Source organism: Petaurus breviceps, unplaced genomic scaffold, assembly GCF_028583685.1.
Source record: "Petaurus breviceps papuanus isolate PSGF00001 unplaced genomic scaffold, PetGlider_PUasm1.0 140, whole genome shotgun sequence".
Classification (NCBI taxonomy): Eukaryota; Metazoa; Chordata; class Mammalia; order Diprotodontia; family Petauridae; genus Petaurus; species Petaurus breviceps.
In genome coordinates this window covers 51,969,633-51,990,767 of record NW_027185698.1, presented here as the reverse complement: position 1 = coordinate 51,990,767, position 21,135 = coordinate 51,969,633, and the positions used below count along the sequence as shown (strand labels likewise).

General features: G+C 42.1%; 8 non-coding genes across 8 annotated transcripts; 4 read left to right on the top strand and 4 right to left on the bottom strand.

Moving 5' to 3' along the window:
* Positions 1–604: 604 nt before the first annotated feature.
* TRNAT-AGU (transfer RNA threonine (anticodon AGU)) lies at positions 605–678 on the top strand. Its single transcript has one exon. It is a non-coding gene; the product is annotated as a tRNA-Thr (tRNA).
* A 1,417-nt stretch (positions 679–2,095) lies between these two features.
* On the bottom strand, positions 2,096–2,169 carry TRNAT-AGU (transfer RNA threonine (anticodon AGU)). The gene has a single exon. It is a non-coding gene; the product is annotated as a tRNA-Thr (tRNA).
* Positions 2,170–3,921: 1,752 nt separating this feature from the next.
* TRNAA-AGC (transfer RNA alanine (anticodon AGC)) lies at positions 3,922–3,994 on the top strand. Its single transcript has one exon. It is a non-coding gene; the product is annotated as a tRNA-Ala (tRNA).
* Positions 3,995–4,512: 518 nt separating this feature from the next.
* On the top strand, positions 4,513–4,585 carry TRNAA-AGC (transfer RNA alanine (anticodon AGC)). Its single transcript has one exon. It is a non-coding gene; the product is annotated as a tRNA-Ala (tRNA).
* Positions 4,586–5,176: 591 nt separating this feature from the next.
* Positions 5,177–5,248, bottom strand: TRNAA-UGC (transfer RNA alanine (anticodon UGC)). The gene has a single exon. It is a non-coding gene; the product is annotated as a tRNA-Ala (tRNA).
* Positions 5,249–5,622: 374 nt separating this feature from the next.
* Positions 5,623–5,696, bottom strand: TRNAN-GUU (transfer RNA asparagine (anticodon GUU)). The gene has a single exon. It is a non-coding gene; the product is annotated as a tRNA-Asn (tRNA).
* Positions 5,697–10,604: 4,908 nt separating this feature from the next.
* Positions 10,605–10,677, top strand: TRNAA-AGC (transfer RNA alanine (anticodon AGC)). Its single transcript has one exon. It is a non-coding gene; the product is annotated as a tRNA-Ala (tRNA).
* Positions 10,678–15,920: 5,243 nt separating this feature from the next.
* TRNAT-CGU (transfer RNA threonine (anticodon CGU)) lies at positions 15,921–15,994 on the bottom strand. Its single transcript has one exon. It is a non-coding gene; the product is annotated as a tRNA-Thr (tRNA).
* Between the last annotated feature and the right edge of the window lie 5,141 nt (positions 15,995–21,135).

The following is a 21,135-nucleotide window of genomic DNA, read 5'->3' as shown; positions in this document are numbered from 1 at the left end:
CATCATCATCAGTAAGGAAAGTGAGGCAAATAGAGGTTAAGAGATTGGCCCAGTCACATGGCTAGTAAGTATCTGAGTCTGAATTTGAACTCAGCTTTTCCTGACTCCAGACGAAGCACTATATCCATTATGCCACCTATAAGCAATAGTATCTACTATGTTCTAAACATTGTGTTAAGACTTAGTGGTTTTTTTTTAAAGAACTTGTTAGTTTTTCAGATAGAAAGGGAAAATGCATAAAACTTCCTCAATATAGAATTGAATTGATGGCATGTTATTTGTTAAGTGCCATTGCTGGCTGTTTGGGGGACCTCCACTCAGCTACTGGATGAAGTATCTTGTCTTCCGACGCTGAGAATTTATGATTGTGCAAAGTGGGAATAGGAGAGACAATCAGATGGCAAAGTGCTGCCAAGTTTGAGATTATTATTTGATTTGACTTCCTGAGCAATTAAGATGGAATAGAAAATCTGTTCTAGGGATGACACATCAGGAAAAGACCTAAAACTCCCGTACTTCGGTATAGCGACCATCAACAAAAACAAACCTGTGTGTGGGTTTGTTTGTTTTTTTTTCCTGTTGATTTAAAAGGGGCTACTGTGTCGGCTCCGTGGCTTAGTTGGTTAAAGCGCCTGTCTAGTAAACAGGAGATCCTGGGTTCGAATCCCAGCGGGGCCTTAGGTGGTTTTTTTTTTTTCAGCACTTCCACTCCGATCTCTATAGGACAAGGAGAGAGGAGTAGCTGAATGAGGGCCGTGAGGTTCTTCCTTTCTCAGAACCTTAGGAAGGAATTGAGGCCAGTCACTTTCTTTAACCCCACCTGCCTGGGCAAATGACTTGAAATTGACCAGCCATATCAATTTGTCTACTTTTAGACTAGGAAATTTTAAAGTGGCAATTTAGGTTTGGTGTAAGAAACGATTTCCCAACAATGGACCTATCCAAAAGTAAAACAGCCTCTCCAGAGCGATGAGGTTCTCCCTTTGAAGATTCCCCAAGTAAAATCAGAAGGACCACCAGAGGGATAGGCTATCTTGGAGGACATTTAGAACCACAATAATTTCACAACACCTTTATGGACTAACCACCTGGTGGACTAATATTAGGAGGACCCAACCACCTTTGAAGGACAAATTAAATATAAGAAACTATGCAAGGACACAGTAAAGTGGGAGATCTTATCCAATTACAGTGACAACTACTTGTTCTTGCATGAGACCCTGTAGTTTTGTCTAAAAGGAATTCTTTCACAATTGTGAAAATATTTAGTCACTTCCCTTTGTCTCCCGACCTCAGGTAGGAAAAGTGTTCCTTTAATTTTGCTGGTTGCATTTTAAATACTCTTCTCCCCCCCCCCCCCCCCCCTTTTGAAAAGCACTGCCAATTGGCCATGCACTTTAAGTAGGCCTGAAAGGTTATTTTAAAAATTTGTGCCCCATGAAAGCTGAAAGTAGCATTCTTTAGTGTTATAGTAACCCTTAGTCATTAAAAAGGTCCCATTGTGTAGATTCTAACTAGGGCAGAAACTGAATCCTCGAGGGTAGAGCACAATTGTTACTAGTCCATAGCCTTAAACTCAGCCACCTTATCTCCTGCTAAAGTCTATTTTGGGAACTTTTGGACATCAAGGTAAAGTGCAAGGGAGTTAGCCATGACAGGTTTAGAACTTGAAAGGAAAATATTAGGAGGAAAGCTCACTATCTCAGGACCCAAGAGAAATGGGACTTCTTGCATAAATATCCTGGTCGACCAAACTCGAAATCTAAAAGCTCTCCAAATTCGCAAGGGGTCTAAAGGCATTGGAGAGGATCCACCCCCAGGACCAGCGCAACTGGGCCGAGCTGGAGCAGGGGAGAAAAACCGTGGAAAAAAGAAGAGACAAGGGGAACAGATGTACACTATCAAACGAGGAAAAGAAAGGCGGTGATCTGCTGTGACTAATAGGAGAGCGACTGCTTGGAGGGCGGGATATGAATGAAATACTGTTTTTCGAAACTTAGCTAAGTATGTCTAGTAGCAGGTGCTTCACAAATGTGGGGTTGTAGCAAGGAATAGAATTAAGAGTCGAAGTGCCGGAGTTATGGGAAAAAAATTAAGGCCCCGCTGGGATTCGAACCCAGGATCTCCTGTTTACTAGACAGGCGCTTTAACCAACTAAGCCACGGAGCCGACACGAAAACTGGTTTTGAATCGACAGAAAAAAGCATTACTCCTTTCTTAGCTCTTTCCTGTACAATGAAGCTTTTGACTTTTACTTCTGGATCATCTCTAAGCCACACCCCTATTCTTTCCCAGTGGCCGAGGAAGCCGAAAGCAAAAGCACAATGGAAGCACTTCCCCCCTCTTTCCTTTTGGTAACCTCCCCTACTCCCATTTCACACAATCATAAACTTTCATCACCAGAAGGAAAGCACAGACATGTTGATTCTTCGTCCATTAACTGAAGATAAAAAGAAAATAGACTGAGAGGTTATATCCTCAGAGAACCAATTTAACTCTTTTCGGGATTGAGAGAATTCTTGAGAGGAGACGAATTAGCATAAGGCAGAATTGAATGGTGGGGCTGTCTTTTCAGAAATGAAGAGAAAGTGGAAGTTGTAGGGATGGTTGAAAGAGGCTTTGTGACCTTTTTCGCAGATGATACATGGGAAATAAACATTTTATACCTGTTGTATTGCTCCTTCCACTGTTAATAAGTAGTGGAGTCACCAACATCGATGATTATTTAAACCCAGGATAGTAGGGTGTGATTTGAGAGTGATGAGCAAAACTCTATAGGGAAAGAAGCTTCTCCAGTTTATTAAACACACATTTCACGAACTACTTGAAAATAGCTTTTATGCACGAGGTTACAATGTCGTCTCCTTAATCTGAGTTCTAGCAGTGAAGAAACGATTTTGTTGTGGAAAAGACCTGTGATTTTATATGGATGTAGGGAACTCCCTGTACTAACCTATTCAGGTAAGTGATTCTTCTGTAGTTCATACTCTTAATCTAAGAGAAATTGCCTGGTAGATTGAGAGGTCAAGGGCCTTGCTGGGTTGTTTCTGAAGCAGGATCTGAATAGTAGGTTTGCAATAACTGATTGTCCTCTAGGGACTCACTGCCTCTATAAGAGGTTGCCTAGGGAAGAACAATTAATTATAAAGTGAAGATAGTCACCAGTGAACTGACCAATCAAGAAATTGGTCACCACTCAAACACCTTTACTTTAATCTTTAAGTCAAGCATGCCATGGTCCACGAAGATGGTTGTGTGCATGTGTTCTCTTCTTTATTATAGGTATGCTGAAAAATATCAAAAGAGGACTTTGAGAAAATTGAAAAAATCTTCAAATATTCTTGCGACCATGGATCTCTTCTTGCCTGATTCAGGATGTGTGTGTCCCTTTAACCTCACCATCGCAAGCACCCCTTTTCTCTTCTCTGGCATACCCCAATACATGAATCCCAGGACTGATTTATTTTTTCTTCGGGGGCCCACCTGCCTCCATTCATATGTATTGAGCACCTTTTCATACGGTCCTGCCACCCGAACTCAAATCTGGACACAGAGAAGTGCCTCCTTTGATCTTTGGCAGATTCTCTCCAGAAATGGATGGCAGGCAATCCAAACAAGAGGTAGGGTTCCCAAGGATTCCTCGTAGATTCTTGAGGAAGAGTTCTCGAAAGGCTAGCCCCTTACCCAGTCATTAATTTAAAGTCGGCCTACTTACTAGCTGCGTTTACACTTGTTCCTCCCAGGCCTTTCCTCCACCCCTTTACCCTCTTGCAGTTTCTGGTCTCCCCCCCCGAACTCCCCCCCCCAAGTAAACTGAGCTCTAATTTGACTTTGAATTCTCCGGATTGGTCCGAGTCCAGCACTAAGGTTTGTGACCTTCTAGATTTTGTTATGAATACCTTGGAAATAAATCCTTGGGATGGGGGATTAGCTCAAATGGTAGAGCGCTCGCTTAGCATGCGAGAGGTAGCGGGATCGATACCCGCATCCTCCACTTTTGATTCCTACCTGTGTATAATCGAAGAGGTGCATTGGTGCGTTGGTCACCCCATCTCCGAGAGAAACACGGCTGGGGACCTGAGACTGGCTGGAAGACAGTTACAAGAACCTATAGAGATTATATAATCATTGTTTGTGGTGTTGAGGGTCGGGAGGGCTGGGGGGGGGGGCGGGGCGGAGAGGAGTTTGGCGGAAGAAAAGAGTAAGAAGTATGAACGGCCTGGTATCTTCTGTGGCATAATCGATTCGCCGCCCATCGCCTTATGAGCCCCTCGACCAACAGATGGCCTAAAGGTAGGCTGGCTGCCCTTGTACTCGTGAGGACATTTCACATTGGAAAGGTGGAGACGTGTAAGTGAATCGCAGGTGAATTCGATGCAAATGGCGTTTATTTATTTTTTAAAAACAGGAATCGTTACAAGGATTGGCCACTTGGTAATAGCCTTGCTCTCTGCTTAGATACGAGCTTCTGGATTCTTGTTAGGCGTGGCTTGGAAATCCGATCCTTGTGATGGGGGATTAGCTCAGATGGTAGAGCGCTCGCTTAGCATGCGAGAGGTAGCGGGATCGATGCCCGCATCCTCCACTTTTGAGTCCTATCTCAATCTGGGTTGGTGGGTATTGTCAGGGAGTTGTCCTCTTCCTCTCCATTCCTCAGGGTCTCCAGACCCTGCCTTTGGGGCATCATTTGTAATCTGAAGAACTAGAAGATTGGATTTTCAACCCTAAGAAGCAAGAATGGAAGTGGGCATAAGTGAGGTGGGGGGAGGGGGAGAAGAAAGAGGGGTGGGCACCAAACAACACCGCTGTTCCTGTAGGGGGAAATGATGGTATTCTTCATCTGGCTTTGACTTCTTGAGAGTGTGAGAGAAGGAGGGCTAAGGAGGGGAGTTTTCCCACTCTACAGAAATCTTTTCTCTTGGCTGTCCGGTGACTTAAGCACTTCGCCAGAGGACTCTCATTTGTAGCAGAGTGACCCTGTGCTTTGTTATGGGTCTGTTTTGGGCCTTCCCAAAACGTTAACAATTCGAAATCCCAAGCCGTCGGTAGGAGGAATGACTCCTGGATGAGAAAGATCAACAGGGAAATTGATGTGCAAAGGTACAGAAGGGATTGTAAAAGGGAACTTAGTGGAAGAGAGAAACTGGAGCCCAAACACAGGAAAAAAAAAACCCAATGGAGATGCCGGGGATCGAACCCGGGGCCTCACACATGCAAAGCGTGCGCTCTACCACTGAGCTACATCCCCCACCCCCGCTCCTACAGACTCCCAATGGCACCACAAACTCCCCACTAAATTCCTTCACTAGGTTCTCATCTATTTTCTCAGATAGAAGTCATCAATACCATTCAGATTCCAATGACAAATATATTTTCCCTCTACTTTTCTATCTAATGATGGGTCATTCGTTACCGTTACATGGAAGAATCTCTTAGCACTAAGAAATGGTTATAGGGAGACCCAATGATAAATATTAAAAACAAACAAACAACAGAATCGACTTTACATCCCCAGAGTCCCTTGCGTCTGGACAAATTAGTTGGAAGATTGAATTGACGTCTCCAAGCAAAGTCCTGCCCTGAGATGGACTTTATCATAAGGCCTTTTAAAAAGAAACTCGTCGTTCCTGGGTGGGCTCGAACCACCAACCTTTCGGTTAACAACCAAACGCGCTAACCGATTGCGCCACAGAGACAACGCAAATGTTTGCTCTACCATAATTCATCGCGACAAAAGCTGGAATCTTGTTTCCTAAAATGTCCTGAGAATGGGCCCCCAATAGGTTTGTTGTATGTGGGGGTCTCAGACGGGGAGACACGTCTGTTGGGAAGAATAAATATTCCTTCTTGGTGTTTTAGAACTTATGTTTGTTTAAAATTATGACCCCATAGTTAGTAAATATTGGAGGGACTTAACCATCCTTACTTTTGTGGGGAGAGGAGAGAGGGGCGTGAAGATCATCTCCTATCAGACTGGTATGAGGTTGATAAGGGTGTAGCTTCTGCGGCGAAACCGGTTATTGCCTTCGGCTGTTAACTGAAAGATTGGTGGTTCGAGTCCACCTGGGGATGTATTTCATGTAGATGTTTTCCTTAAGCATTCTTCTTTCTCGGTCTCACGTACTGGCTCTACTTCGATTTCTTCCTTACATACCTCCCATCCCATTCTCAACTCTTCCTAACTTCGATGTCTGCTGAATCTGTATTTCCAATCTTGCTCTGTCTTCCATGTTCCTGTCCTACGAACTAGGATCCACTTCTCGACTTCATCCACCGACTCTCCTCCTCACTTCTCTTTTCCCCTTTTTTTGTCCGGGATTTCTGTCTGTGGCAGTCACTACACAGAGTGCAGGAAGAACGGTCAAAGAGGGCAGAAGACAGAGAAAGCTATGGAAGGATACAGAAATCTTGGGAAAAGTTAATCCTACAAAGGCAGAAATAGGAGTAAGCTATCAACTGTTCAAAGAAGCTTGAAGAGTTTGTGGTAGCTAAAAGCTGACAACTACAGGAGCGTCCTCTTATTGGGGAATGTCTAAACACATTGTGGTATATGCATGTCATGAACTATTAATTTATTAAGCCAGTGGAAACGACCAAATGGACCATCTCCAAGGAAAATGGGGAGACCTTTAGGAATTGGCACCCAGACTAGTGAAAGATTAATACAAAGATAACATTATAGAGAAAAACAACTGTTAAACTAGTATAAAAACCAGATCAACAAGTTAATCAGTAATAAAGTAAGACATTTATTGAGGTTCAAAGAATTGCAAACTGGAACAACTGCTGTTTTACTCAGACTCAGGGAAGGTCATTGCGGGGAGTTACAACCAGAGATTATAGACACTCAGGAGGGGCGGCTCGGTAGATAGATGGAACATGGGGAGGGGGAGGTTGTCACAAGTTATTTCTTGCTGGGTGATAGTACATTCCTAGAAAATCTGCAGAATAGGTTTAGGCTGCTTCTAGTCAATGGAGACAGTCCGATGACCTTGTCCCTGGCCAGGGTCACAGAACAGTTGAACCGCTGGAAGAGAGAGGTTGCAAAAGTGTCCTTGGAACTACCTCTGTCTGGGAACAGGGGCAGTTAGAAACTGCTGATCACGGCAGAAATTCCCAAGAGTTGACCTTTGCAGTAGGGGATGATTAGAAGAAATTTCTAGTCAGAACAGGGTAAGGGTCCCAAAGTTTCCCAGGAATTGATACAACATTGAAAAGCATTATAATTGATCAATGCAATGATAAACCACAATTCTAGAGGACTGAGGAAAAAATATGCCACTCTTCTTCTGACAGAGAATTGAGATACTTTAAATACAGAAAGAAAAGTTGGCCCTGGAAGTTGGTGTGATGGAGGAAACTAGGACACAAACTTCCAGGATGCATTATTTGCTGTAATTCCTAGCTCTAATGATTACATTCAGCTTAAACTTGCCTCTTTAAATCTTCCACCCATTTCTAGTCATTCCAACCTCTTGACCAAAGCCAAAGCCAATTCCTCTTCCAAGTCCTTCAAATATGCAAACAGCTATCTATGGTGTACTTCAACACCCCCACCACTTCCTCATACAATTCAGTACATTAACAGGGCCAAAGGAGACTTGGGAAAAAAAAAAAAAAACTGTTTCTTTTGAGCAACTAGCAAAATAAAAGCTACCAGACTCAAGAAACATGAATTGGTTATGCAGATTTCTCTTCCTGGAGACTGATGAAGAAGGTAGTAGAAGAGGCAGTGCAAGGGATCGTAGGATTTACTGGATTTTGTTTCCAGCATCCTTGGCAATAGCTCCAGTCTTTCTGTTTGGCTTATATTGAGCCCATCACATAGCCCAATATCACAGTCATAGAATCCCTGGGCCTCTCACTATCATTTGGTTAAAGGCCCTTAGGCTCTTCATCTCAGTTTCCTCACACTTAAAAGGGGAGGCTTGGACTAACTCTTTCTTTGAGGTCACTTTCTCCCCGGTGAAGTTCTGGTGAGGCTTCTTAATTATGCAATGGTATGGCTGTTTGTTCAGGATGAGAGTCACAGTCTCTTCCTGACTGTGCATATTTGAAATATTTCCACGGATTCTGGAATAATTTCCCTTAAATGAGAGTTATCGAATGATGAAATTAGGTTATCTCAGAGGGAGGGAGATTAATTGAGTTGAAGAAGAATCTGGGTGAGAGATGTGGGTTATGCCATGAACAGTTTCCTGCATAAGACTTGGAGTACCAGTAAATTAGCTGTGATGTCTTTTCAGACTGAGATTGTATATTTAATGACAATAGCACCTCTTTGCAATTCCATTTAAGTCTAATGGCATTTCTAATGATTTCCAGAATCACATTTAGTATGAATACTTCTGTGGAATAATGATTATTACATTTGCTATACATACTTGACTTCAAATCTCATGATTGTACCATTTCCCTGAAGAATTCTCAAAGAACATGGAAAGGTAGAATTGCTTCATTACTTGGAAATAATACCAAACAACTCACATTTATGTAGCACCTTTAACTTCATAAAATTATTTCCTCACAAGCATACAAAATACAACAGTTTCAGTATACAGACTGCTGCAGTCTATAAATTGGAATATGACCTGTCAGACAACAAAAAGATTGAGAAGTCACAGCTGCATGGACCAAAGTTATTGAAATTCTGTTCTCCCTCTCCCTTCCTGTTTACAGCCTTCAAAAATCGACCTAAGAAAAGTTGAACATGCCTGTGATTACTCATCCAAAAGAGCCAGGGGCTTAAACAAACAAACACAACAACAATAATATCTCATTTGTTTCTACTAGCATCTGTCCAGGGGAGATTCACTATCCTAACAAGTCATAGTGCAAGTTATGTCATAGTTTAAGGATGAGACATGTTAGAGGTAAAAAAAAAATTTAAAAATGAATGTTAAAATTGTTTTTACATGTAAGAGGGAAAAATAAAATATTATCCCCCCCCAAAAAAAAATTCACTTTCTTATAAACAGCCAGTCTTGACCAAGGGAACTTGCCACTTTAATGTTTCATTAGGACCTCCTTATTCTCCTAACTTTCTGGCACTCCAAACCTGGAAAGTCTTATTCCTGGGCATGCCAGTCACATGATTTGTCATGTTCCTTTACTGCTTCTGAGCATTGTTGGAGAAAATTACAAAAATGGATCTTATTTCACCCACTTTCAAAGCACATCTACAACTTCTGTAGGATCTGGTAACTGGTAGGATGTAAGAGGTGAGGGAGAGGAAAGGCTGAAAGAGAACTCCTTTATCAATTCTAAACACTATGTGAATGAATGGGTGTTGCCACAGACAGAAAAAAAAAATGAAAGCAGGAGCAGCAGGATGAGGGAAAAAGAAAATGGACTTGATTTTGGATATGTTGAGTTTGAGGCACCATTGGAACTTCCATTCAGAGAATGTAGCAGGACAAGAAACATTGAGTAAAGGATGCATGACCATCAGGTTCTTGCCCAGCAGCTCAGACATTAGGGAGTCCTCTTGTCAAAAGGAGTTGGGTCTGGCCACCTTACCATATATAAAGGAGCAAAAGGGAGTAAATTTATTCTCCAAAGCACCCAAAGATGATTCTGCCCCCGGTAGGAGGAGGAAGAGGAAAAGATAATTAACCCTGAGAGGAACAAAGGTACTCAGTCAAATAAATCCTGTAACCCACGAAGGGCTCTAGGGATTCATCTGACTCCTACTTTGACTCCCTGAGCATTCAGATGCAGATTCCTTTTGGATCAGTGTTGGGGAGATTTTATGAATTGTTACTTACCTCATTGAGCTTTTTTTGTCTGACTGTCTCTGAGACTGTTTCTTAGGCTGATCATTTCTCCAAAGAGCTCAGTCCTAGAGGATTTATCTTTCCCTTCTTCATCCTCAACTTCTCCTTTCTTCCCCATAAGACACTTTATCATGTTCCTTACTATTCTTGAGGGTTGTACAAAGGTGCCTTCCAAAGTTTGGTTCATCTTAAAAGTTAATAGGGGACCTTGGAAGTAATGAAGTAGGCCCATGTGTCACTGCCACAGTTGTTCAAACTGGGGATTATTACTAGACATCTGACTCAGAGGTTCTGAAGAACCCTCTTACTTCTTTTTGCCTTCCTTAAGTTTCTGATTCTAAAGCCAGAACAGTGTGGGGAGGAGAGTCCCCAAGTGAAATCCCTATTCAGTGATGTGCAGGGAGAGGACAGAGTCTTCAGAAAGCAGGGAATCAGAGAAAGGGAGGCAGGCTAGCCTTAATATTATAGTCACCCCAGAAATGTGCCTGAAGTTTGGAGGAAAAATCCCTGGAAACAGTTCCCTTGCCAAGATCCATTCAGCTGCCTGGAGATCAGGGTAGTAGGAATCTTGAACCCTACTTGACCCCATTCCTCTACTGTCTTCATGGTATAACTAAGCTTCCTAATCTGTCCTCTCCTCTTCTCTGACTTGGGTCCAGGCCCAACACTGGTCTTTTTCTCCCCAAACTCCTGCTCTTATTTGGGTTTTCCTCAGGAAGGTTTACCTTTTATAAAACACAAGCTTGTTTCCCTACTCCCTCCTCCTCCACCTGCAGGTATTGGGAGAAATTGCCATCTATGAACCTATTGAGATACTTTCATCCAGTGGGGGGATTAGCTCAGATGGTAGAGCGCTCGCTTAGCATGCGAGAGGTAGTGGGATCGATGCCCACATCCTCCAGTTTTGATATGTTTCACACTTGGCACCCTGATAGGGCAGAGAGTTTCTAGACACCTTCCCCTTCATTCATACAATAGCGATGCCAGTCAGGACTTGACAGAATTCCTGATTCCTCCCCCCAAGAAGTAGGGTACTTTACCTTCACCAAGCTGTGGGAACTTTCTGCTGAGAACTGTGTAAGATGATAAAACCTTAGAGAGAAAAAAATATCCAGCACATTTTTCACCCGTGTCTATTAAAATAGCTTAGTTGGGCCAGTACTCTAACATTGGTTTGTTTCTGTGTTTTTGCTGCTGAGACTCAATTACTTTTCCCAAATCCTGTTTCTTTTCCATAGCGCTATTGTGTCTTCCTTTTTGTGATAGTTCATTTTTTTTTTTGGTGGGTGGTAGTGGTGTTTTTATGATGACAAACTTTAAGGCCAAGAAGGAGATAAGGATAAGACATCCTTATACCATATTGTGAGATACATTGAAATCCCCCCTCTGTCCCCCCACCCGCCCTCCAAATCCATGGTGACTTTCTGCTCTCTGCCTCTGTTCTGGTTCTCTTGTTGGCAAGGGACAAAGAGAAAGGCCCTGAGAAAGAAAGGAGAAAATAATTGGAGGACAAGACTCAAAGATTCCTTCCCAAGTTCCTGCTTTTGTCTTTTTGCCTCAGAATGATTTGCCTCTTATACAACACAACCTCACTTCTCCCGCCCATTTAACAGGTAGTGGGAGAAGAACCTAGGGGGGCTCCTCTATAAGGTGGGGGATTAGCTCAGATGGTAGGGTGCTTGCTTAGCATTTGAGAGGTAGCAGGATCGATACCTGCATTTTCCAGTTTTGATTACATTCACACTTCTACATGTGGTTTGTAAACCAGAAGTGGAGTATAATTAGACTCTATATGCCAGGGCAGAGACTTCACAGTCAGTGGGACTGTGAACACCCTTCCCTTCATTATAATGCCCACCCCATCCCATGGGAACTGTATAAGACAATCAGAACTAAGATAAAATGTTGGATGCCACACATTTCCCTTTCATGTCCATTGAAATAGATCAGTCGGACCACTAAAATGAACATTTACAATTCCCTGGTTGGTTTCCACACCTTTGCTGTTGAGATTCAATTACTGGCCCCCAAATAGCCTTTTTCTTATCAGCAATACCACTGTCTTCCTTCTTGGGAGAGTTTCTTTTTTGGGGGAGGGGGTTTAGGGAAGGCAGTATTTCTACAATAACTAAAACTTTAAGGCCATGAAAGGTGTGAGACTTCTTCATACCGTATTTTTAGGTACCCCGAAGTCCTCCACTCAAGTCTATGGGATTCTCGCTTCTCTGATCAAGGGGTAAAGAGAAGGGCCCTGAGAAAGAAATGGTAAAATGATTGAAAGACAAGACTCAAAGATTCCAGAAGCAAAGATGAAGTCTTCCCAGAATAGTAGAACCTGTCCAAGTTTGTGCCCCACTAGAATGGCTTTCAAGAATCCAGTACACATATCCCAAGGAATTCAAGAATAGTCCAATAAATAGTACGAGCTATTCATAGCCACATTTTGTGCTTGCTGAATAAACTGTGCTCAGTCCCAATGCTCAGGGGCTTAATTAGGGAAATGACTGACTGGTTACAGCTTCTTAGGACAGTTAGCAGGATAGTTGGGAGCCAACACCTGGAGAGGGGTTGGGCACCAGGCAGAAATGAGGCTGTTCCTAGAGAGAATTCTGACTTTGTCATCAACTTTTGTTCTCCTTCCTCTGTGGCACTTTTCCCCCTATTACCCAAAAGAATTGGGAAAAAAAAAGGAAAATGAAGGTCAGCCTTCTCCCCTGGTCATTTGAGTTCATTTCCAATGCTGGTCCTAATCTTGTTAAAACACTCTGCTCCCTAAGCAGGAGGTCCCAGTTTAGAATTCCAGATTGAATCCTTTTCTCTCTCCCTTCCAATCTTTCTTGGGGATCCAGCAACCTGGTGAAGGACCATTATAGGCCTCCCCTTTTGCAGTCTTGGACTGCTTACAGGATCCCCCTGACCTCATGCTAAGCAATTAAACCAGCATTTTTGAATCACTGACTTTGGGCAGTCCCCCAGCAGGCCTTTAGGGACACAAAGACCAAAACAAAGCAGTCTTTGCCCACAAGCAGCTTATATTCTAGTGGATCCTAGCCAGGAATACATGTCCTTCTCTCAGGTTTTGTGGGTAATGTATCCATTACCCTCTGCCTCAAACAAGCAGAGTGCAATTGGATTTTACAGCAGAAATGAGAATTGTTCTTTGGCCAAGGAAAATTTGCACATAGTAGGTTGGCAGACTGAATACTTCTAGTTTGAGCTTGGGAGCTCTTGTCAATATTGTTGTTTTAGACCCCAGGAAGAACCTACATTCACCCTGGGTTTATCCAGCCATTAAGAGAAGAGGGGCCATGGTTACCTGAGCAAGAGTGCTAAAAAGTGGGGGTTGGGAAAAAGGGAGGTGGAGGTGGAGGAGGCTGCCCTACTTGTCTTTCTTTCCAAGTTTGTCTGCTGCTCTCTTTGTATTTGTCCTCTGAAGCATTGACTCCCCTCTTTCCCTCCTGTCTCTGGCCTTGTCCACCTACTGCCATGAGATGAGTCCTCCTTTGGCCTTAGATTCTCAGAGGCAGGAAGCCCCCTAAGCATTAGACGTATGCAGCCTTCTAGAGGCTGTTCAGAGTAGTTTGTGAGCCAGTTATTTGGTTTGGACCATTGGCTTAGATGGTAGAATGCTTGCTTAGCATGTTAGAGGTAAGGGCCTGATCCTTTTATCCTCCAACTTTGATTCCTTTCCAATGTGGAATGATGGGCATTGGCCAGTCATACCCCCCTCTCTGTGTTCTAGTTATGTGACATGAAATCTGCATCTAGCTCATGACTCCCATTTTCTCTGAGGTCCTTTCCAACTACAAAGGAATATTAATTCTATATTTGAGCCTGTGGGTGCCTTGGGGGTGATAGGAAACAGAACAGCAACAACCAGGTGTGCGGAACACAATGGTTTCACTATCACTCTAACCACTTGACTACCTGGTTACCTAAAGGTAGGTATCCCTTGTGTATATGAGAAATTTTTACATGGGAAAGGTAGAGATGCCTGGTGTATAAGCAAAAGAATTTTCCACATAAGGTGTTTGGACCATTATGTATATACATATAATATATAATAATCTATGTATAATATAAACATATATGTATAACATATACACATATGTGTGTGTGTATATATATATATATATGGCACATGATAACCAGTTTTCTTCTTTCACCTGCGCAGAGATGTGGGACTTCCTGTTCTGTGTAATGGGCACCATCTGTTGTCTGAAGAACTAGGAGAGCGCAGATTCTTTCTGAAAGTGCCTAAAGATGTTGAGAAGAGAAGTAGATAGGTAGGTCTGGCACAAGGGGAAAGAAGAGAGAAATATCAAGTGAGAGGGAGAAAGAGATAGATAGAATAGATCAACACAGTCCAAGGGGCAAAAGGATGGGAATCTTGATCTGTTTCTTGAATGTGTGAGTGTGGGCATAAAAGGTAGGATAGTTTTCCCAACTGTCCTCATAAATTTCCTGTTCTGATTGTCTTGATGACCATTTTTGAGATTTTAACTTTTCTCCAAAGGGCTCTGATACATGTCCCAGAAGTCTCCACTGTGGTTCCTTCACCTTTGGCTTTTCTCTCTCCCCTTTCTCCCTGCCCCCACCCCCACACACTCATACACCCACCCCCTCCCCACACCCCTACACCCCCACAGCATTGATGACTCAGTGGCTTGGAAAGAGGAAGACTCATCATCCTGAGTTCAAATCTGTCCTCCTATACTTCCTAGCTGTGTGATCCTGGGCAAGTCACTTAATCCTGTTTGCCTCAGTTCTCTGTAAAATGAGCTGGAGAAGAAAATGATAAATAACACCAGTATCTTTCCCAACAAAACCCCAAATGGGGTAATGAAGAGAAGGACATGACTGAACAACAACCTATTCAAGTTTGATCTTTTGGGGCCCATGGAGGTCTACTTTCACACTGGGGTAACCTGAGACCCCACCCTCTCTATTATCATCTCACAGCACCTCCTGGAGCAGGTCAGAGGCATGCCCCCAGGTCTGTTTTTCTAGCACAAATGGGACTCTGGTTTTGAGGAAGGTCTCCTTTGCTTTGTCTTTCCTAAAATTTTTGGGATTCCAAATCTTGAGCAGTCACCAAGAGAAAACTCCCAAGCAAGCAAGAAAAGTGTGTGTGTGTGTGTGTGTGTGTGTGTGTGTGTGTGTGTAGATAATGACCTCTTTTAGACAGGTTAAGATAAAGTTGAGGTTGAAATGGGTGGCCTTAAAGACTCAGTCCAGGCCTATGGCCTCCTTTGTATATAAACTCAAGTCCCAAGAGAAAAGAGAAAGGAAGACCAAGTGTGCCATTATCCAGAAGAGGTCGTTGAGGGGAAGGAGGCATCAGAAATTAGAGTTCAAGCTGAATTTAAGCAATGGCAGTAGTTAGAATGGGGGTGGGGATTCTACGTAAGGAGTTGGGAAATCCAGGTCTGGATCCACGCTTTCTAGGTTTCCTCAAATATAACAGATGTCTCACAGTTCTCATTAATAGAAAATCATGGAAAAGATTTTCTTCTTAGCCATTTTGTACAAGAAGAGAAAAGAAGGAAAGAAAAGAGAGAAGAAAAGAAAAAAGAAAGAAAGTATGCTTCAGTCTGTATTCAGACCATATCAGTTCTTTTTCTGGAGGCTTATGAATATGTTTCATCATGAATCATTTGGGATTGTCTTGGGTCATTGTATTGCTGAGAGTAGCTTTCTTTCCACAATGTTGCTGTTACTATGTACAATGTTCTCCTGCTTCTGTTCACTTTGCATCAGTTCATGTAAGTCTTTCCAGTTTTTTTCCAAGAGCATCCGGCTCTTCATTTCTTATAGCACAATAGTATTCTATCACAATCATATATAACAATTTGTTCAGCCATAGAATAAGCTTTCTTACCTATGGTTATGGCTTTATTTTGCCTTTGCTTCAAAATCTTCTATAGTTTCCCATTGTTTAGTGAGTAAAATTCATACTTCTTTGAAGGGCATTTAACTCTTCAATAGTTTGTAACCAACTTACCTTCCCTGCCTTATTTGTTTTATTCCTTTTTGCACATTTTTATATTCCAGCTTGGCTGGAATAAAAAACTTTGTTTCTGCTTCTCTCTATATCTATGTCAGTGTCTAAAATCAAAGTAGATGTGAGGTTAAAGAAAAGAAAGGCCCCGCTGGGATTCGAACCCAGGATCTCCTGTTTACGAGACAGGCGCTTTTACCAACTAAGCCACGGAGCCTTACACCTATATTCTTTTGGATCTATAAGAGAGAGGGAGTGTGGGTGAAAACAGCCTTTCTATTTGCACTCAATTTAGGAGGAGAAGCCAGCGGGGGTGGTGATGGTGGGAGAATCTGTCTCATCTTTTCCTCCTGAATCGACCCTACCTCATTTTCCTACTCCCTCCTCATTGCACTAGAAGCTTGTATAAATACATAATCTCAGACCCAGAAGGAAGGAAACGATCGATCTCTTACGGATTCCATTCCTCCTTTTAGCCCTCTCTGTGAATGGACACAGTCTCGAGACAGGAAGGAATCTCAGGGCCGGTACAGTCTGGTTCTCAAACAGCTACCCCGGCAAGCGCTCGCGCAGACTCGGTTGCAGATAGTAATTGCTGAGGTTTGAAACCTTATTCTACCGTCAGAGACCTTGAGCTGTTTCCTTAGATTTCCCCGGTCCTCGATGTCCTTACCTATAAAATGAAGGGGCTGGATTAGACAACTTTAAACCTGGAAAACGTTCAAACCGAGATGACATTCCAGCTGTGATAAATTCAGGTCCTCCTGAGCTGAGGGATTTAGGATCTATCCATGCATCTCTTTCTACTCTGGGAGAATACTTAACGAACGTTTTCCCCCTCATATCCTGCCAAAACAAACCTCTCTGCAACTTCCACCCAGTGTTCCAAGTTCTGGTCCCCGGGGCCAAGTCTGTCGCCCTTTCATTTTATAATTCTATAAATACCTGAAAACAGCTGTCTTGTCGAGGAGAGGCAGATGAGGGAGAAAGCACAGAATCCCTAGTCAAGGGATGTGCCTTATCTCTGCCCTGCTACCTGCTTGCTCTTCTATAAGCCTGGGTCTCATGTATTAAAACGAGAATTTTGGACCAGCTGGCTTCTAATACCCCTTGCAGCCCTACATCCTTTGCTTTCCTTTAGTCTTTTCCAGGCAGAGCATCTCCAATTCCCTCAGCAGGTCATCTTCTGGCTTTGTTTCATGTCTCCTCACCATCTCTGCCCCTCTTTTGGACGTTTGTATCAACATATTTCCTAAAACGTGGCAGCCAGAAATAAACGAGCCATTTAGCAGGTAGAGACACCTGAACAGACTACGATTGCATCCTATGGTATGCAATGATCTTTTTTTTTTTTTTGACTGCACTGTCAGCACATCAGTGGTGACTCATATTGATCTTGAACTCCACCAAAACCTCAATCTTAGAAAAATTTTCAGCCATGCCTTCCCAGGTCTTCTATGAGTGCAACTGATTGTTTAATAAAAGGATGTGTTCTGTAAAACTTCGACTGGGTCAGAAGGCCTCATCTAAGGACCTAGAAGGCCACATGTGATCTCGTGGCGGCAGGCTCCCCACCACTGTCCTTTGATATCTGTTCCTTTGTGTGGAAAATCACACTGATAATGTCAGGCTGGAAGGGAGCTGTGATTTTTTAATGTAAGAGATTTTGGGAAGCTCCTCAGTTTTGTAGGCTTCCTGGACCTCAAATTCTAGTGGTGGGAGGGGCAGGGAGGAGGAGTGAGGATGCCTCCCATGTAACAGCCCTGCCTAGTAGAGAGGGCTTCAAATGAACTGAGGTTCCAGTGCCTAAAATTGCTCAAGCGCTCCCCCACGTGGTTAGGGCAGCATAGTGTCCAGAGCAATCCATTCCGTCATTTCTCTACTCTGCCACAATCCCTCTACCTCTGAGGTATTGCATTTAGTAATGGCTGCCACGTTTTAGGAAATAAGTGGCTAACCTAGAGTGTCCAAAGGTGATTTGGGATGGAGAACAGAAGCTAGATGGAATCATAGGGTGCAGTGCTGGGCGAGTGCCTAGAGATTATCTAATCAAACTCCCTCATTTTAGGATGATAAAATCAAGGCCCAGAGATGAAAACTGACATATCTTGGCCCACTCAGCAAACCCGTGGTAGAGCTGGGTGAAAACCCAGGAATCTTAGTTGAGATTTAAGGGTGTCAATATTCATGCTCACACCCTCCTTAGGGAGAAGCAAAGTAAAAAACAAATGCTCATCTGCCTGCAGTCTTGTTAAGATGACCAAAGAGTTCCCCTGACCAATCCTTAACCCCTTTGGATTTAGTTTGTTATGGTTAAAGACCTACTACAACTGTCTAGATGTCTCTTCAGGGTTTCCCAATTACTGGATCACAGGGTCACTTACTTCTTTATTACTTTTGTTGTCTGCTCACACTCTCTGTAGGTCAAAGCAGTTAGGGGAGGGAGGGAGAGAGAGAGAGAGAGAGAGAGAGAGAGAGAGAGAGAGAGAGAGAGAGAAGAGTGAGTGAGAGGGTGTTTGTTTGTGGGAAGGCCCTAGCAGGGGAATGTCGATGCCCCCCTGTATAGATTTCTTTGTTGCTATGATGGGTTTGGCTTTCTGGGTTTTGAATAAATGTTTTGATTCTGTTTTCCATGTGGAGAGTCTATTATATTTTGTAATTCAGAATTACGTCGGGGTATTCATAGCCGACATAGGTGCTATTGTGCATTGGTGCTACATATTCCAACTGCATTTCCTAACCCGGGCAATAGGCCTTCTTCTATGTATTTTTTCCTTTTTGGATGATTAGGACAAAGACTTCTGAATGATTATGGAACTCTTCTGGGAGGATCTGTAATGTCCTAGAGCTTGGGGGAACTGGCAAGATGTCAACTACAAACAGGAGCATTTGGAGGACCTCATGATCTATTTGGGAAATCTCTCTTCAATTTGGAATCTGTGCTAGATTTCTGGACATAGTGGTGAATATATTTGTTAGTCATATTTTTTCCCATTTAAATACTTTTCCTGATGTACATGAAGAGGAGTTTGCTGAACCAGGTTATCCCTTTCAAGGCATATCAAATAATTATGTTATAAAGAGGGAAATAACCTTGTTGGGAAGAGAGCCTTTAAGGAAGAGCTCTGCTCTACCAAAGCAATTTTTTTTTTTCAAATACTCAGAACAATAAGCACAGTGAGACTTTGTATTCTCTATATCACTGTTGTTATAAAATTGAAATTGATTTTAATTCTATTTTGCTAAGACTTAGTTAATCTAGGCTTAATATTCCCTTTCCTGGTTCCTTCCCCTTGTAAACTTTGCCAACCACCCACATCTCAGAGAAACTTGCCTAAAGGTCAAGTCTTCCCCTTGTAATTTCCTCCCCCTTTGTAATTACCTTTGTAATTAATTACCTCCCCGTTTGTAATTACCTCCACCCATCACTCATTTTCCAGAGAAGTCCTAATTTCCCACTGGTAAACCTAAAGGTTAAATCTCATCAATTTAAAATATTGTGGCAACTCCCATCACCTGAAGACTGCTCCCATTGCCTGGGAACCTTTGTCTTGTAACTCCAATCTCATGTCTTTACTTTGGATAAAGAGGTTTTAGAAGGGGTGGTCCAAATGATTTAATCTCAACTCTATGTCATCAATAGCCAATCAGGAGATGAGATAATATCTATGTAGCTTGAAATTTTGCTCTGTCATCTTGTTAATAGCTATAAGTCATCTCTCACTTGGGTCTTTGGCGTTATTCTATATAGTCACTGACCCACTTTGTTAGCATATTTGAGCTATCCTAATAAACTGATAATACTAGGAACTTTGTCAGTTTATCTTAATTTTAAAATGTTTAAATGAAAATGGGGAACCACTAAATCATACATAAGAATCCCTATAGACTTCATATATTGATTTAAGAAACCACATATTTGTATCTTATTTTAGTTAACATTTCCCAATTACATTTTTATCTTATTTTAAAATGCTCAAATGAAAATGGGAACCACTAAATCATACATAAGAATCCCTATAGACTTCATATATTGACTTAAGAAACCACATATTTGTATCTTATTTTAGTTAACATTTCCCAATTACATTTTTATGTGGAGCTGGGGAATGTTGTGGGCCAACCCAGATGTCTTGTGTTCAACACTTCTCCTTTATATCTTTCAGTCCAATTTGTGATGGTAAATATTAGGTTTATCATGAAATATTGGTTGTGAAAGCTAATGTCATGGGTGGCTAGGTGTCGCAGTGAATAGAACACTGGCCCTGGAGTCAGGAGGACCTGAGTACAAATTTGGGCTCAGACACTTAACATTTACTAGCTGTGTGACCTTGAGCAAGTCACTTAACCCTAATTGCCCTCCAAAAAAACAAAACAAAAAAGAAAGCTAATGTCCTTGTTCTGACTGCCCTCTTGCATGGTAGCAAGGATTCCTGCAGTAAGTATAGTACTGGATCTGAAGTCATGAAGACATGTGTTCAAATTTGACCTCAAATACTGACTAGCTATGTGATCCTGGGCAGTTCCCTCATCCACTTTCTGCCTCAATAGCCTCATCTATACAATGGAGATACAAATAATTCCTACATCCCAGAATTGTTGTAAGAATATTTGCAAAGCGCTTTGAAAAAGTGTTCAGTAAATGCTGGATATTATTATTATTATTATTGTTATTATGATTATATAACAGGCTAGGCCACTCTCAGTTTGTGATAGCACATCACTCATGAAGGAAATAAAATACTTCTGGGATATTTAGCAATTTGCCAAAGGAAGTTCACTTAGCCATACTGGGAAAAAGTCAATGAAAATACAGCTTTGGTTAGGTTGAACATAACTTCCTTGACTCTGTGTTGCCCAAGGTGGACAGAAGAAGGAGAAATTGGAACTTCTAATGACTGCTTTGTACTTACTTTGCACTTACACTACATCAGTGGACTCAGACTTTAGTTTTTTGACCTAATGGAGTTTCCAGATTGGTTTCAATATCTTTTATAGAAATGAATAAACCTATTTTACATGTCAAGGGAATATTGGTAGATGTTCCTCCCACTACAAATATAGAAATAATTCTCATTTAAATTTTGGATAGCCGGTAATAGAAGCATATACTTCCATAGTTGGTAATGTCTCCTCAGATAAATTTTTTTCCTTTTGGTATTTATAAGATCCAAGTGTTTTCCCATAGTTTTATTATCAATACATATCCCTATGTATCTGTACTTCAATGTCCCCACAATTGTTTTGCCACCAGCACAAATTTCCTCTCTGTATATTTGGTATAATCCAGTTGCTTTTAGCAACTTTGTTCCTTTCAGGGCCATTTTTAGTTTTTCTAAAAAAACATTCTGGACCATG